Source organism: Tamandua tetradactyla, chromosome 17 (genome assembly GCF_023851605.1).
Source record: "Tamandua tetradactyla isolate mTamTet1 chromosome 17, mTamTet1.pri, whole genome shotgun sequence".
Lineage (NCBI taxonomy): Eukaryota > Metazoa > Chordata > Mammalia > Pilosa > Myrmecophagidae > Tamandua > Tamandua tetradactyla.
Genome location: NC_135343.1, coordinates 6,804,263 through 6,818,874, shown reverse-complemented (window position 1 = coordinate 6,818,874; position 14,612 = coordinate 6,804,263). Strand labels below are relative to the sequence as shown.

General features: G+C 42.2%; 1 long non-coding RNA gene across 4 annotated transcripts in view; it reads left to right on the top strand.

The window, feature by feature from the left end:
• The window catches only part of LOC143660664 (uncharacterized), a 47,708-nt gene that overhangs the window by 9,593 nt on the left and 23,503 nt on the right, over positions 1-14,612 (top strand). For 3 of the 4 annotated variants that reach the window (XR_013164169.1, XR_013164167.1, XR_013164171.1), the window contains exon 5: positions 11,363-11,481. The exons of the other annotated variant lie outside the window; for it this stretch is intronic. This is a non-coding gene — a long non-coding RNA (uncharacterized LOC143660664). The remainder of the gene's footprint in view (positions 1-11,362; positions 11,482-14,612) is intronic. 4 annotated transcript variants of the gene reach the window in all.

Genomic DNA, 14,612 nt, shown 5'->3' with positions numbered 1-14,612 from the left:
TCTTTCAAATCTAAGGCAGTGAAGCAAGAAAGATCTCCAGATAATGCAGTGAGTGAAGTGTATTTTGAACTACAGGGCGGGTGTCTTCTATAATTTGATGAAGAGCCCTGAGAGCTTACACAAGCCAGTGTTCATTTAGAGTGCCTGATATATGTACCAGCAATACTGGAATGCTACATGGAGTTTGGCAGGGTCACATTAATTGATATTTCAAAAATATCTCTATTAATGGAGCAGTTCATTCTCTGGATTCTCATTTAAATTGGCTATTACTGAATGTGACATACAGCACCTGGCATTTAGAGTTTCACTTGAACTGGTGTTACTGTTTATGCACATCCAGGATGTCCATAAGCCCATGCCTCTGGTTTTACAGCTTTCAGGATTTCTTCTGGGATAGAACAATCTATTCATTTCCCTCACCAAGCAACAGTGTGGCTTGCAATGAACAGGCTTGTCCTGGAGGGACTTCTGTTGACAAACAATCTGGAGAAAAGCTTATCCAGGCATTTCACTTGGTTTATTAGTCAGGGTTCTCACAGAAACAGAACCAACAGGAGAGATCTATAAATATAAGATTTATAAAAGTATCTCAAGCAACCGTGGAAATGTAAGAGTCCAAAATCAGTAGAGCAGGCTGCGAGGCTGGCAACTGCAATGAAGGGTCTGGACAAATTCTACAGGAAAGGCTCATTGGCTGAAGAAGCCATGAAAATTCTCTTCTCCCTTAAAAGTCTTCAACCGATTGGATCAAATCCAACTGATTGGATTATCTCATTTGCAGGAGATGCACCCTTAGTTGATTGTAGATGTGGCCAGCCTCAAAAGCAATCAGCTGACTGTTGATTTGATAAACCAGCTGTATTAGTTTGTTAAGCTGCCAGAATGCAATATACCAGAAATGGAACGGCTTTTATAAAGGGAATTTAATGAGCTACAACTTTACAGTTTTAAGCCTATGACAATGTCCAAACTGAGGCATCTATGGAAAGATACCTTCAAGAAAGGCTGATGGACCTGGAACCCTTCTGTCAGCTGGGAAGTCACATGGCTGGCCCTTTTGTTCCTGGTCTCCTTTGCTTTCAGCCTCTGTTCCTGTGGGGGTTCCTCACTTTGCTTCTCTGGGGCTGGCTTTCATCTCTTGGCCTCCCTTGGCTCTCTGCAGGTTCTGGCTTGCTTAACATCTCATGACGACGTCTGCTGGGCTCCAGCATCCTCAAACACCTGTGTCTCTGTTCTCCGAAGCAGCTGTTCTCCAAGTGTCTACATCTGCTTCGTCTGTCAGCTTTGCCAGCTCTGTCACTTCTCCAAAATGTTTTTTCCCTTTAAGGACTCCAGTAAGCTAATCAAGACCCACCTGGAATGGGTGGCGTCACATCTCCATCTAATCAAAAGATCACACCCGTACATTGGGCGTGCCACATCTCCATGGAGATAATCTAATCAAAGTGTCTGCCGACAATGTTGAATCAGGATCAAAGAAATAGCTGTCCTCACAAAATAGGATCAGAATTAAAACATGGCTTTTCCGGGGTACATAATACTTTCAAATCGGCACATCAACTTCCTGGTTTATCAACCAGCCTTGAAATATTCTTGCAGTAATAGTCAGGCCAGTGCTTACCTGACCAGACAGCTGGGCACTGCCACCTGGCCAAGTTGACACCAGAACCCAACCATCACACTCGGTTATCAGGTCCCTTCCCAGCAAGGGAACTGGACATTCCCAAATGTACAGGAAACTGTGCTTAATTTTTGGTCCCAATTAGGCAGTCTAGCAGCTGCAAAAATGGTTTGCTTTTTTTTTTTCTACTGGATACTCCATTATAGTAACTGATTGGTTGGAAATCACATTAGGTTTTTTATTTACTACTGAGTACATGCCTCCTATATCAACAACAAAGTCAATTAATTGTTTTTCCACCTGTACTGTCACCTGAGGCTGCTGGTTGGAGATTGAAAGAAGTGGTGTTTCTTCTACCAGAGCCCTTGGGCCCTTCATTCCAGGTCACTGTGGGTTTCATGTCCTCTCCTTGGGCCGTCTGAAATTTGGGTCCTCTAGCATCCCTCGAGGATTGTCCCCAGGGGCATGTAGGACAATCCCTCTTCCAGTGCCCTTCCTTCTTGCAGTATGCACATGGGTTGGTTCCTCATTTCTTAGGAATTCCTTCTGACTCTCCAAGGGGCCCTGGGGTCGCCAGCATCATTTGGATTCCATTCAGGAACCCTTATTGGTATTGCTAAATTGCTCTAGCAAACAATGGGTTGCCAGGATTTTCTCCTCGTTTCTTATCTGCTTCCTCCTCTGCCTGTTCTACTACCATTTCTTCACCTGTTATCAGGGCATTTAACAAGGCCTGAATATCAGCACAATTTGAGTTATAGGTTGCAAATATTGAAGCAATTAAGCTTTCCATTTTCTTCAAGTCCTCTCTATAGAGTGGCCTATTATTTTTCCAATTATAGAAGTCCATTGTTAATCCATTGTGGACAATGGGGTGTGCCCATATACACATAGGGCCTCCCTGTTCGTCTCCTCCTATAGGCTCAGCTGCTGGTTTTTGAGAGCAGCTCTGGCTAAACTGAGTAGCTGGTGGCCAGGAGAGGGGAGAGCTTTCTAGCTCCTGCTCGTTTACCCCCAGTAAAGAGGGGTACAGAGGAGGAGGTAGGGGAGCTTCCTCCCTTCCTGATCCATTGCCCCCACCCTTGGGGTAGGGGTACGGGTGGAGCAGATGAAGGACTTAATAAAGGATCTGTTGGGTCCTCTGGATTTGAATGAGGGAGAACATTTTTCTTTTATCTTCTCATTTTACAGGTACAATTTTACATTTTCTCATCAGCACTGATTCCTGAGATAATTAAATAAAGGATTGAACATGCATTACTATTCTGCAGAAAAACTCTATCTGTGATACAATGTCCTTTTCTATAGAGCCGTTCTCAGGCCATTTTTCTCCTGATTCTAAATCATATTGAGGCCAATCTGTGTTACGGAAATAAACCATTTTTGTTTTCTCATGGGTTGTTAACTAAAGTCTTTCTAAATTTTCAAAATGCAGCCCAAAGGGCTACTTTCAGGAATGCTATTAGAATTAGAACATCCCATTTTATAGAATTTCAGTAATCAGTAACCAATTAAGAATACCTGAACAGTACAGACGCAATAACACACTAACAATTCAAACAATTATTCTATATTTAAGTAACACACCGATTAACAAGTACACAGACATTAAAAACTTCATTTCATTAAATACCAATTCGTTGTCAGATTACTTATTTTACAGTGTATTTCAGGAGCATGTTGGACAGGCTCATGTCAAGGCCTTGAACTTTGCCTAGAATGGTACTCGGAAAAAGGCAGGCCTGGAGGTTGGAGGAAGGAGGATCCTTCTGGAAGTGAGACCCAGGGCCTCCAACCCAGGTCCAGGGGCCCCGAACCCCTGTGTGAACCCCCCCGTCCACTTCTGCCTTGGTGTTCCTCTCACCCAGTCAGGCGTGCAGACCTGGAGCTGGGAATTGTTTCTCCCCTAGAAGCTATAAAGCGCCTGGGGTGTGGACGGAGGAAATCCTGGGCCCCTGGAATGAGAGCGCCCAGCCGGGCTGTGGGCGGGGGCCTCCGGTGAGGCGTGGAGAGCACAGGCCTGCCTGGGTCCCGCAGATGGGCATGCCTGTTCCCAGCACTCTGCCAGGACAGGAAAAGAGGAGGGACTTGCCCAGAATCCTCGGAGTGCGGGAGAAGAAGGGAAAATCTCAACATGGAAAAATGCTGTAGTGAAAGTGGAGGAAAGCCTGAAAACCAAGGAAAGACAGAAAACAAAGAACAGTCCCAGGATGAGGGAAAGCCAGAGGTGGCTTGTGCGCTGGAAGTCAAGGAAAAGTTAGAAAATGAGGGAAAGATGGAAGATCAGGAAATGCTAAAGGATAAGGAAAAGCCAGAGAGTTAAGGGCAAAGGGAACTCAGGGGTGGCTGTAAGACACCGCAAAGGGGTTTTGAAGACGTCCCTTCTTTGAAGTGCCTTGGGCTTCGCTTTTGACTGATTAGAACCTTGCCAGCTCTACTTTCTTACTCCTTGCATATCCCTGGCAGGCATTTGCTAGGCTCTGCGCTTTAACTTATGCTGCTACCTTGCTGTAGGTGTCTTTCCCTGTTGACCCACCTGCAGTGCCCTGTTTCAGTAGAGGATTTTCACACGTATGCAATGGAAAGATGTTCATGATTCTTTGGAAAATAAAGCAGTTTATAATATATATAAAAACGAGGTTAGTGGCCACAGAAACCTCGATTGTTGTGCTTACCAGTCCTGCTGGGGCTCCAGAACTTCAGGAAGTCACACCTCTTGCTTTTTAGGAATTTTTTTCTCACCAGAGTGGCCGATTGATACCAAACAAAAGCGTGGAGTTCTTTGCCCAATACTCTAAATGACCAATTCCTGAAATATCAGAGTTTCAAAGAGAGAGAAAGAGAGTTAAATGAATTGGAGGTTTGAGCTGAAAGCTGGAAGAGATTCCTAAAGATACTTAGTCAACCTGCATTTACGTCTGTGACTTCAGGAAGCCAAGTTATTTGCCGTTAGCCAGACTCAAGGACACCCTGCCCTCCCATCTCTTCAGCCGGCACCTTCACTTCTTTTGGATACATGTTAATAGGGACAAAGGAAAAAGATAGGGATGGTGAGATGGCATCTGTTTTTCCGTATCATTACTGCTTGTTTTTTCAACCCATTACTGGGTTGCTATGATGCTTTGATAGCTCTAGAAAGGAAACATATATTCTTTATCAAAAGACAGCCTCAGTTACACTAATAGAAAACTGGAATACTGAAATGCAAAAGGGTAATGTTCTAGTTTTCTAGCTGCCAGAATGCAATATACCAGGAACGGAATGGCTTGTTAAAAAGGGGAATTTAATAAGTTGCTAGTTTACAGTTCTAAGGCCGAGACAATGTCCTAATTAAAGCAAGTCTGTAGACATGTCCATTCAAAGGCATCAAGAGAAATACCTTGGTTCAAGAAGGCCGATGAAGTTCAGGGTTTCTCTCTCAAGTGGGAAGGCACATGGCGAACACAGTCAGGGTTTCTCTCTCGGCTGGAAGGGCACATGGCGAACACGGCATCATCTGCTAGCTTTCTCTCCTGGCTTCCTATTTCATGAAGCTCCCTGGGAGGCATTTTCCTTCTTCATCTCCAGAGGTCGCTGGCTGTGAACTCTCTGCTTCATGGTGCTGCAGCATTCTCTGCTCTCTCCGATTCTCCTTCATTCTCCAAAATGTTTCCTCTTTTATAAGACTCCAGAAACTTCTCAAGACCCACCCAAATGGGTGGAGACACATTTCCCCCAATCCAACTTAACAACCACTCTTGATTGGGTTACATCTCCAGGGAGATGATCTAATTACAGATTCAAACATACAGTATTGAATAGGGATTATTCTGCCTTTAGAAAATGGGATTTAGATTAAAACATGGCTTTTCTAGGGGACATACATCCTTTCAAACCAGCACAGGTAATTACTTTGTATATGATCTGCCCTATGGGTTATTTATCTTTAAACAGATAGCCTTTCCATAACTATTCTAAGGGTATAGCACCATTCCACTAAACTCCCCAGAAAAAGTACTGCTAACATGAAAATGCTTTGCCACATGAGCATTTTTAAATATGAGATTCTCCTCCTCTATTGGTGAGTAGATTGAGTTGAAGCTTCACAAGGACGGGGAACATGTCCCTTTGGTTCACCTAACACCAACTCGGTGAATGAATGAATCCACTTTGCTGAATATTACCCATCATGGAACAGAGATTAGAAGTCCCTAAGTAGGTTGTAGCCCGGACTATGCAGAGTCAGCAAGGTACACAGCAGAACTGTGACGCACACCTGAGTTCTCACCTTTTCCACCATCTTCCCCATCTTTGACTCTGATCTGCTGAGAGCCCAGCCTTGCAGGACTCCGGGGGAACCTCTGGGGGTGTAACCCACAGGAACCGACGGCAGCACCAGGGCTGGGGCATCACTCCCAGGGGAACACTATGGGGCACACGGGGAAGAGGTGGCACCGGTGTTGAGTTTTGGCTAGCTCTGGCATGCCAACCTCTTGAAATGACATCGGTGTTATAGTCCGCAGCCACACTTGACACCAATCAAAAGCGGTGGCTTCACTGCCCAATGTGCTCAAATGACCAATTCCTGAGACCCTGGGATTTCAGAGAGAGAGTGAGAGAGTATATTTCCAGGCGTGAAGCAGGAGATGAAGCGGCTTACCAGCCTAAAACTGTTTCCCTGAGTTACAGTAATTCTGACTGTTTTATAGCATCAAAAGATGGGCAGGTTATAGGATGATGAGCACAGTGGCACTAAATGACATAATTAGAGGTGATCTAATTAAGTATGTGCAGACTGATTACATGTAGAGTCACAGAATGTATGCAAGAAAATGACGACCTTAAAATGATGATGAGCATGCTTTTTAGTGCTATCATCAGGCACAGGTCACTTATTGTGGTAGTTAGATTCAGTTGTCAACTTGGCCAGGTGAAGGCACCTAGTTCAGTTGCTGCGGACATAAGCCAATGGTACGCGAACCTCATCTGTTGCTGATTACATCTGCAGTCGGCTAGGAGGCGTGTCTGCTGCAATGAATGACCTTTGACTTAATTGGCTGGTGCTTAAATGAGAGAGCACAGCCCAAGCAGCCTAGCATTCCTCATCTCAGCACTCGCAGCTCAGCCCAGGCCTTTGGAGATGCAGAAAGAAGTCACCCCGGGGAAAGTTGTTGGAACCCAGGGGCCTGGAGAGAAGACCAGCAGAGACCATCCTGTGCCCTCCACGTAAGAAAGAACCTCAGTGGAAAGTTAGCTGCCTTTCCTCTGAAGAACTAACAAAATAAATCCCCTTTTATTAAAAGCCAATCCGTCTCTGGTGTGTTGCATTCTGGCAGCTAGCAAACTAGAACACTTATAGAGCAAACTTTAAGCTACTGCACATTTCAGGCAGGCCAGTCTTGAGTAGATCTAGCTTCATTTAGCAAGATAGTTTAGGAAATAGGTTGGGTTAGTTGTGGGCTGACTCATAGTCCTTCATTAATACACATCAGGGGCTGTCTTTTGTTGTCGTAAGACTCTAAAGCTGAAATACAGGATTGGGGGTACGACTTTAAATCACAAGATAAAAGCCTTATTATCTGATCATTATCAGAGATCAAGGCAGCTGGATTACAGAGCAGTAATTTCAGGTATTTCCCTCTGACTATTCTTACATACTAGAAAGTAGAAGAGAAGTATCTATATAATGACTCAGTAATAATCTGTTAAGGCCTAGCTCTTCAGTTATACCCTAACCTGATGGTCTGTACACTATTGTGTACACATAAAGTTCTGTATATTCCCTTTCCCGCATTGCTGTTGCTAGATCTTCCAGCAGAGAAAGGATGTCTTTATTTTAAAAACAAGGCATGAAGATTGCCACTCATATAGGCCCTTGTTGATTCTCGCGCCTCTGGAGCCACCCAATTTCTTCTTTTTTCTGCAGTAGTTTATTTCCTTTCATGTACCAAACCTGCCTTCCTCCGATAAAGCTATAGCTTTTTCTTCATATGGAATGTTCATGCCCAAAGCTGTGTTGGCCCTGACCAGCTCAATCCATGTCACCCCTCCACTAAATTGTAAATAATTTGAGGCTGGGGGTTGGGTTCTATCTGCCTGGACTTTGCCCAGTGAATAAAAGATAAAAAGTACCCCCAAATATGTGTTCAATGAATGATGAAATGAATATATGGACAGTCTGAATTTGGATCGTCAGGGATTTGAGTAATGGCAAAGAAAAGCAGAATAAGGGAAAAAATAAAGAGATTTAATTCAATGCAAGAAAGTAGGCTTAGATGACTGCTTTAGTTTGTCAGAGCTGCTGTCACAAATTGATCTTGATGCAACAACAGGAATTTATCGGCTACTGGTTTTGAGGCTAGGAGTCATTCAAAATCAAGGTAACGGCCAGACTGACTTTCTTTGCAAAAACCAGTGTTCTGTGTTGGCTGCTGGCAATCCTTTGGCTTCCTTGGTTTAGGTTTCTGCCTCCATCACATGGCAAGATCCTCTCCTTTCTCCTCCAGTGCCCACGTCTGCCTGCTTCTCCCTGCGGCCTTCTTTTTGTAAGGCCTCCAGTGACCTGCATCCACCTGGTTCAGGAGGCCACACCTAAACAAAAACTAACATCTTCTAAAGGGACTATTTACAATGGTTCGTATCCCCATGGACGCAGATTAAGAAGAAAACATGTGTTTTTGCGGGGGGTGGGGCACATAATTCAGTCGACCACCATGACTCTATTTTATTAGAGTGATTAATTCTTCTCTGAATTAGAGCATGGTAGCACCCGCTTTTTGGGACATTTCAGCTCTCTGTACATTATCATGGTAATTGAGGGATCTGTTATTTCCACAGCCCTGATGTGCTCAATGAAATTGCTGGTTGAAAACAGACAGTGCCAAATGCATCCCAGAACAGCCATGCTTCTGGATTTAGCTTAACAGTCTAGAGACCCCCATGGTAATTGGTGTTTTGTTTCAGCATCAAAGTATCTAGATAATTAGCTGCTTTTGCATTTTCTTTCATTTTCCAGTGTGTTATTTATTAGTCGCAACTCTCTTTCTGGCACATATTCATTTATATTATGGGATAAATTCACCACTTGGAAAACTTTCTTGTTCCAGAGGAGATAGTCCATGTATCTCTTTTCCTACTGATCATAGAACCGCTCCCTTTGGACCTGCCGCAGCCACACCGGCCCTCCTGTGCTAGCACACACCAGGCACGCCTCCTCTCTGTTCAGCTGCTGCTTCTGCGGGGAACAGCTTCCAGCCCACTCCTTCACTGCTCCCCGAGCCCTTCCCTGAACACCCTATTTTATTTGATGATTCCCCAGGAAAGCGTTTCCCTCCTCTATGTTTTTATTCTCTGCAGTGCTTATTAACCATCTCAAATAATATTTAATTTACTGACTTTCATCCTTGTCTGACCCCACTCCCACCCACACTAGAACATCATCCCACGTTACAAATCTACTTCTGGGGCTGTTCCTTTCAGAGTCACGGAAATGCTTGCATCCTCCATCAGATTTGTCTGCTGGGAAGCTGTGAGATCAAATGCAAGGGAAGTTGGCTGGCCTTGAGGCGTATCATCTAGGCCACAGAAAAGCAAAGTGGATTATCCTTACCTTCTAGTTGTGGTTCTTAAAATCCCTCCATTTCAGTTCTGTTTGTTATAGAGGATGTGCACAGCACCTCCCCTTGTTCCTTCTCCAGCTCACCCACTGTGGCCTTCCTTCAGGGGTTCTCATCCAGCAGGCAGTAAAGCCATGGAGGGGGGGGTCCTGCCTGTCTTGCCTACTGCCTTGTCCCAGAAGCAGCAGAGGGCGAATCAATGAATTTAAGTGAATGAATGAGTGAGTGAGTGACAATGCATTTACTTAGCTTTCTTATAGAGTCCAACCCTGAGAAAAACCCTTGCTTAGGGGATACTTCTGACCCTGTCTGTTTATACTTCAGAGGGTAACCTTGTCACAGAATTTTAGAGGAGCCTTTCTTTGACTTTTATGTACTGACAGTAATAGGATTAGATCTCAGATTACACATGCTGTTTTAGCTGTGCAGAAGCTAAAGAAGTTTATCACTGAATTCTTTTGCATTCTATTGAGGCATGAAATATATACATCCAGCTTGCCAGGGAAATGCTAATGGAATTCATTGCTTGGTTCTTGTGGTTCTGAAGCTTCCCCCCAAATGCTTCCTCTTTTAAAGGATTCCAGTAAACTAATCAAGACCCACCCGGAATGGGGTGGAGTCACATCTGCCTCTAATCCAAGGTTAATACCCACAATTGGGTGAGTCACATCTCTGTGGAGATAATCTAAGCAAGTTTCCAACCTACAGTGCTGAATAGGGATCTAAATAAATGGTTGCCTCCACAAGAAGTATAGGGATTAAAACATAACTTTTCTAGGGCACATAATCCTTTCAAACCAGTACATTACCCTTACTGATAATCACCATTTCTATACTCTCCTCCAAGTCTCTCTCCTACCTTTACTTTTCAACTGACAGAACTCCCTCTAATATTTCTCGCAGGGCAGGTGTCTTGTTAACAAATTCTCTCAGCATTTGTTTATCTGTGAAAATTTTAAACGCTCCTTCACTTTTGAAATACAGCTTTGCTGGACAAAGAATTCCTGCCTGGTAATTTTCATCTTTCAGAATCTTAAATATATCATACCACTGTCTTCTCCCATCCATGATGCCCATTGGGTAGTCAGTGCTAAGTCTTATGTGCCTTTCCTTGTATGTGGTGAATTGCTTTTCTCTTGCTGCTCTCAGGACCCTCTCCTCTTCAGCATTTGACAGCCTTGACTGGTATGTGTCTTGGAGTGGGTCTACTGAATTTATTCTATTTGGCGTTCATTGGGCTTCTTTGATTGGCATATTCATGTGTTTTATTAGGATTGGGAAGTTTTCCCCAATTATCTCCTCAAATAATCTTCCTAGACTTTTATTCTTCTCTTCTCATTCTAAGACACCAGTGATTCTTATTTTTGTGTGCTCTGTGTTGCCCATCATTCCCCTGAGATCCAAATTCAAATTTTTCCATTTTTTTCACCATTCGTTATTTTGTGCATTTGAATTCAGTTGCTCTGTCCTCTGGTACACTTATTCTTTCTTCTGCCTCCTCAAATCTGCTGTTGGGTGTCTCTAGTGATCATGATTTAATTCTATGAAATGTCCTCATCGCAACAGACAGGCCAGCACGTGCCCAACCAGACAAGCAGGTGCCACCACTTGGCCAAGTGGACACATGAACCTGACCATGACTTTGTACCTCACCTTTTGGAGCCTACTGATACTTTACAGGCCTAGAAGAAAAGAGGGGTGGTGGGGGCGGTTCATGGAAAGAATTAGAAGTGTCTTTCAAGCCAGTTACTTCAGGGCATTCAGTTGCAGTTCCATCTGCTGAAACAGGATCCATCTTTCTAGACAGAGGAGTAAGGGATATTTCCTCAGGGGAGGTCATGACAGGTTTAGCAGGCACTGAGGGTTAATCTCTTCAGGTAGAGGTTGGGTGGCAGACTTCTCAGGTCAGATTGGAGGTCCAGAATGGTTTCCTCAAGGCAGGCTGGAGGTGGGGGGGTAGCTGTCTCCTCAGGACAGAATAGAGATTGGGTGGCTGTTTCCTCAGGGCAGACTGGATGTGGGACAGCTGTTTCCTCAGGGCAGACCATTACAGGTTTAATAGCAAAGACTCAAACAGAATCTAGGGTTTCAATGTCCCCATTACCATCATTATCAACCCATGTGTCTCCATTCCAATGTTCAGGCTCCCATTCCTTCCCAATCAATGCCTTCATTTTAATAGCAGACACCCTGCAAGGTTGAGACTTTAGTTTACATTATAAATCTGCTACTTGGAAAACTGCAAGTCTGTAGCCACAGGAGGTAAGATTTTCTTTCAGGGTACACATAGAAACTTTTATATCTTTCATACAGCACCAAAACTGCAAATCTGAAGCCTTCAGCTTATTCCTTTTATTTATAACTGTATCTAGCATCTCTAGGAACAACCAGCCAACATCATTGTATCATTTAACTCCCCAGAACTCTGTTAGGTTGTCAGATACACTTTCCCCCAGAGAGTTGCCTCATTTAAGTGTATGATTAGCAGAATCAAATGGTGATTTTATTTGTCACCACTGTTATTCAACATTGTGCTAGAGGTTCTAATGAGAGCAATTAGGGAAGAAAAGGAAAGAAAAGGCATCCAGATTGGAAAGGAAGAAATAAAACTCCTGTTATTTGCAGATGAAGTGATCCTATATGTGGAAAATCCTGAGAAATCTATGAAGAGCTATGGGAACTAATAAACAAATTCAGCCAAGTGGTGGGATGCATGATCAACACACAAAAGTATATTGTGTTTCTATACACTAGGAATGAGCTAAGCAAGGAAACAATTAAGATAATTCTATTCATAATAGCAGCTGTGGGAATCAAGACCTAGGAATAAACTTAGCCAAGGATGTAAGAGACCTGTACTCAGAAAACTACAAAACATTGCTCAAAGAAGACCTAAACAGGTGGAAAGATATTCCATGTTCATGGTTAGGAAGGCTAAATGTTAAGATGTCAGTTCTACCCAGATTGATCTACAGATTTAATGTAATACCAATAAAAATTCCAACAACCTATTTTTCAGAATTAGAAAAATTAGTTATCAAATGTATTTGGACAGGAAAGGGGTCTCAAATAACCAAAAACCTCCTAAAAATGAGGAACGAAGTAGGAGAACACATATTTCCTGACATTAAAGCTTATTATAAAGCCGCAGTGGTCAAAGCAGCATGATACTGGCACAAAGATAAACATACTGAACAATGGAATCAAACTGAAGGTTCAGAAGTAGGCCCTCAGATTTATGGTCATTTGACTTTTGACAAGGCCCCCAAATCCACTGAACTGAGGCAGAATAATCTTTTCAATAAATGGTGCTGGGAGAACTGGATCTCCATATCCAAAGGAATGAAAGAGGACCCCTACCTCACACCTTATAAAAAGTTAAAGTGGATCAAAACCTAAATATAAGAGCTAGTATTATAAAACTCTTAGAAGAAAATATAGGGGCATATCTTCAAGACTTGGTGATAGGTGGTAGCTTCTTAGACCTTACGCCCAAAGGATAAGTGATGAAAAAAAAAATAGATAAATGGGAACTCCTCAAGATTCTGTACTTCAAAGAACTTTGTCAAAATGGGGAAAAGAAAGCCAACTCAATGGGAGAGAATATTTGGTAATCAATCATATGATAGGAGTTTGATATCCAATGTATATAAAGAAATTCTGCAACTCTCAATAAAAGGACAAACAACTCAATTATAAAATGGACAAAAGATATGAATAGACATTTCTCCAAAGAGGAAATACATATGGCTAAAAAGCACATATGTTCATCTTCATTTGCTATTAGAGAAATGCAAATCCAAACCACAATGATGCCAGAGACCTGGGTTCGATTCCTCGTGCCTGCCCATGTGAAAAAAAAAAACACAATAAGATGTCATCTCATACCTATAAGAGCAGCTGCTATGAAACAAAAAGGAAACTATAAGTATTGGAGAGGATATGGAGAAAAGGAACACTTACTCACTGCTAGTGGTACAGCCACTGTGGAAGACAGGTTGGTGGTTCCTCAGAAAACTAAATATTGAGTTGTTCTGTGACCCTGCAATTCTGTTACTCAGTACATGCCCAGAAGATCTGAAAGCAGGGACATGAACAGACAGTTGCACACTGATATTCAGAGTGGCATTACTCACAATTACCAAAAGATGGAAATAATCCAAATGCCCATCAACAGATGAATGGATAAACAAAATGTGATATATTCGTATGATGGAATATTATGCAGCAGTAAGAAGAAATAAGGTCTTGAAACGTGACAACATGGATGAATCCTGAGGACATAATGCTGAGTGAAATATTGTATGATTTCACTAACATGAATTAACTAGAATATGTAAGCCCAGAGTGTTGATATGTTGAATATAGGATATGTAGAAATAGACAGAAGTTAGGGAAAGGGGAGTGTTAACCTACTATGTTCAGAATGTATGACAAGCTTGAACTTAAAATGTTTGGAAAAAGATATGGGGTGAGCTCCATATTGGATACCTCAACATTTTGAATATAAGGAATGGTGCTGTATTGTAGATGAATCTGGTTGAAAAGGGTTGTTTAGAGTTGCATATGTCACCAATTAACACTACAAATTTAAGTTCTTACATGAGCTATTACAAATGTATGACACTGGTACAAAGAGTTAACAGTAGAGTGCTATGTGGGGAAAAAATCCCATTGCAAGCCATGGACTGTAGTTAACAGTAATACCTTAAAATTCTTTCATCAACAGTAAATGGTGTACCCCGTTAATACTAGGAGTAAATAATAGGGGGAGATAAGGGATATGGTGTGTTTGTTTGTTTGTTTTGCATGGTCAGGCACTATGGCGTGTTTTGGGTTTTCTTTTTTTGTGTCTATCTGATCATTTTCTTTTTGGAACAATGGAAATGGTCTAAAATTGAGTGTGATGATGATTGCATAACCAGTGATGATACTATGAGATATCGATTGTATAATTTGGATGGAATATATGTAAGTGAATATATCTCAATAGAATCTGCAGAAAAGAGATTTCTGTGTTTCATGATAACATAGAAATAAATTTAAATTAAGGCAAAGGTAAGGCTGGGTTGGATTAAGGTATTACCATCAGTTGTACATCAAATGATTACTGAGGGCTTATCATGTTCAAGTTGGAAATATACAAAGGAGAGTTTTACATTCCTGAGTAGCTAAAATGATCTACTACATGTTCCTTCAGTTATCTCATTTAATCCCCACAACAACCCTATGTGAGAGAGATTTTTGTCACAGTATCACTGTGGTTTAGTTTGTAAAAGCTATCAGAATGCTATATACCAGAAAGAGAATAGCTTTTATAAAGGAATTTATTAAATTGCAAGTTTACAATTCTAAGGTCATGAAAATGTCCAAACTAAGGTATTCAGGAAAAG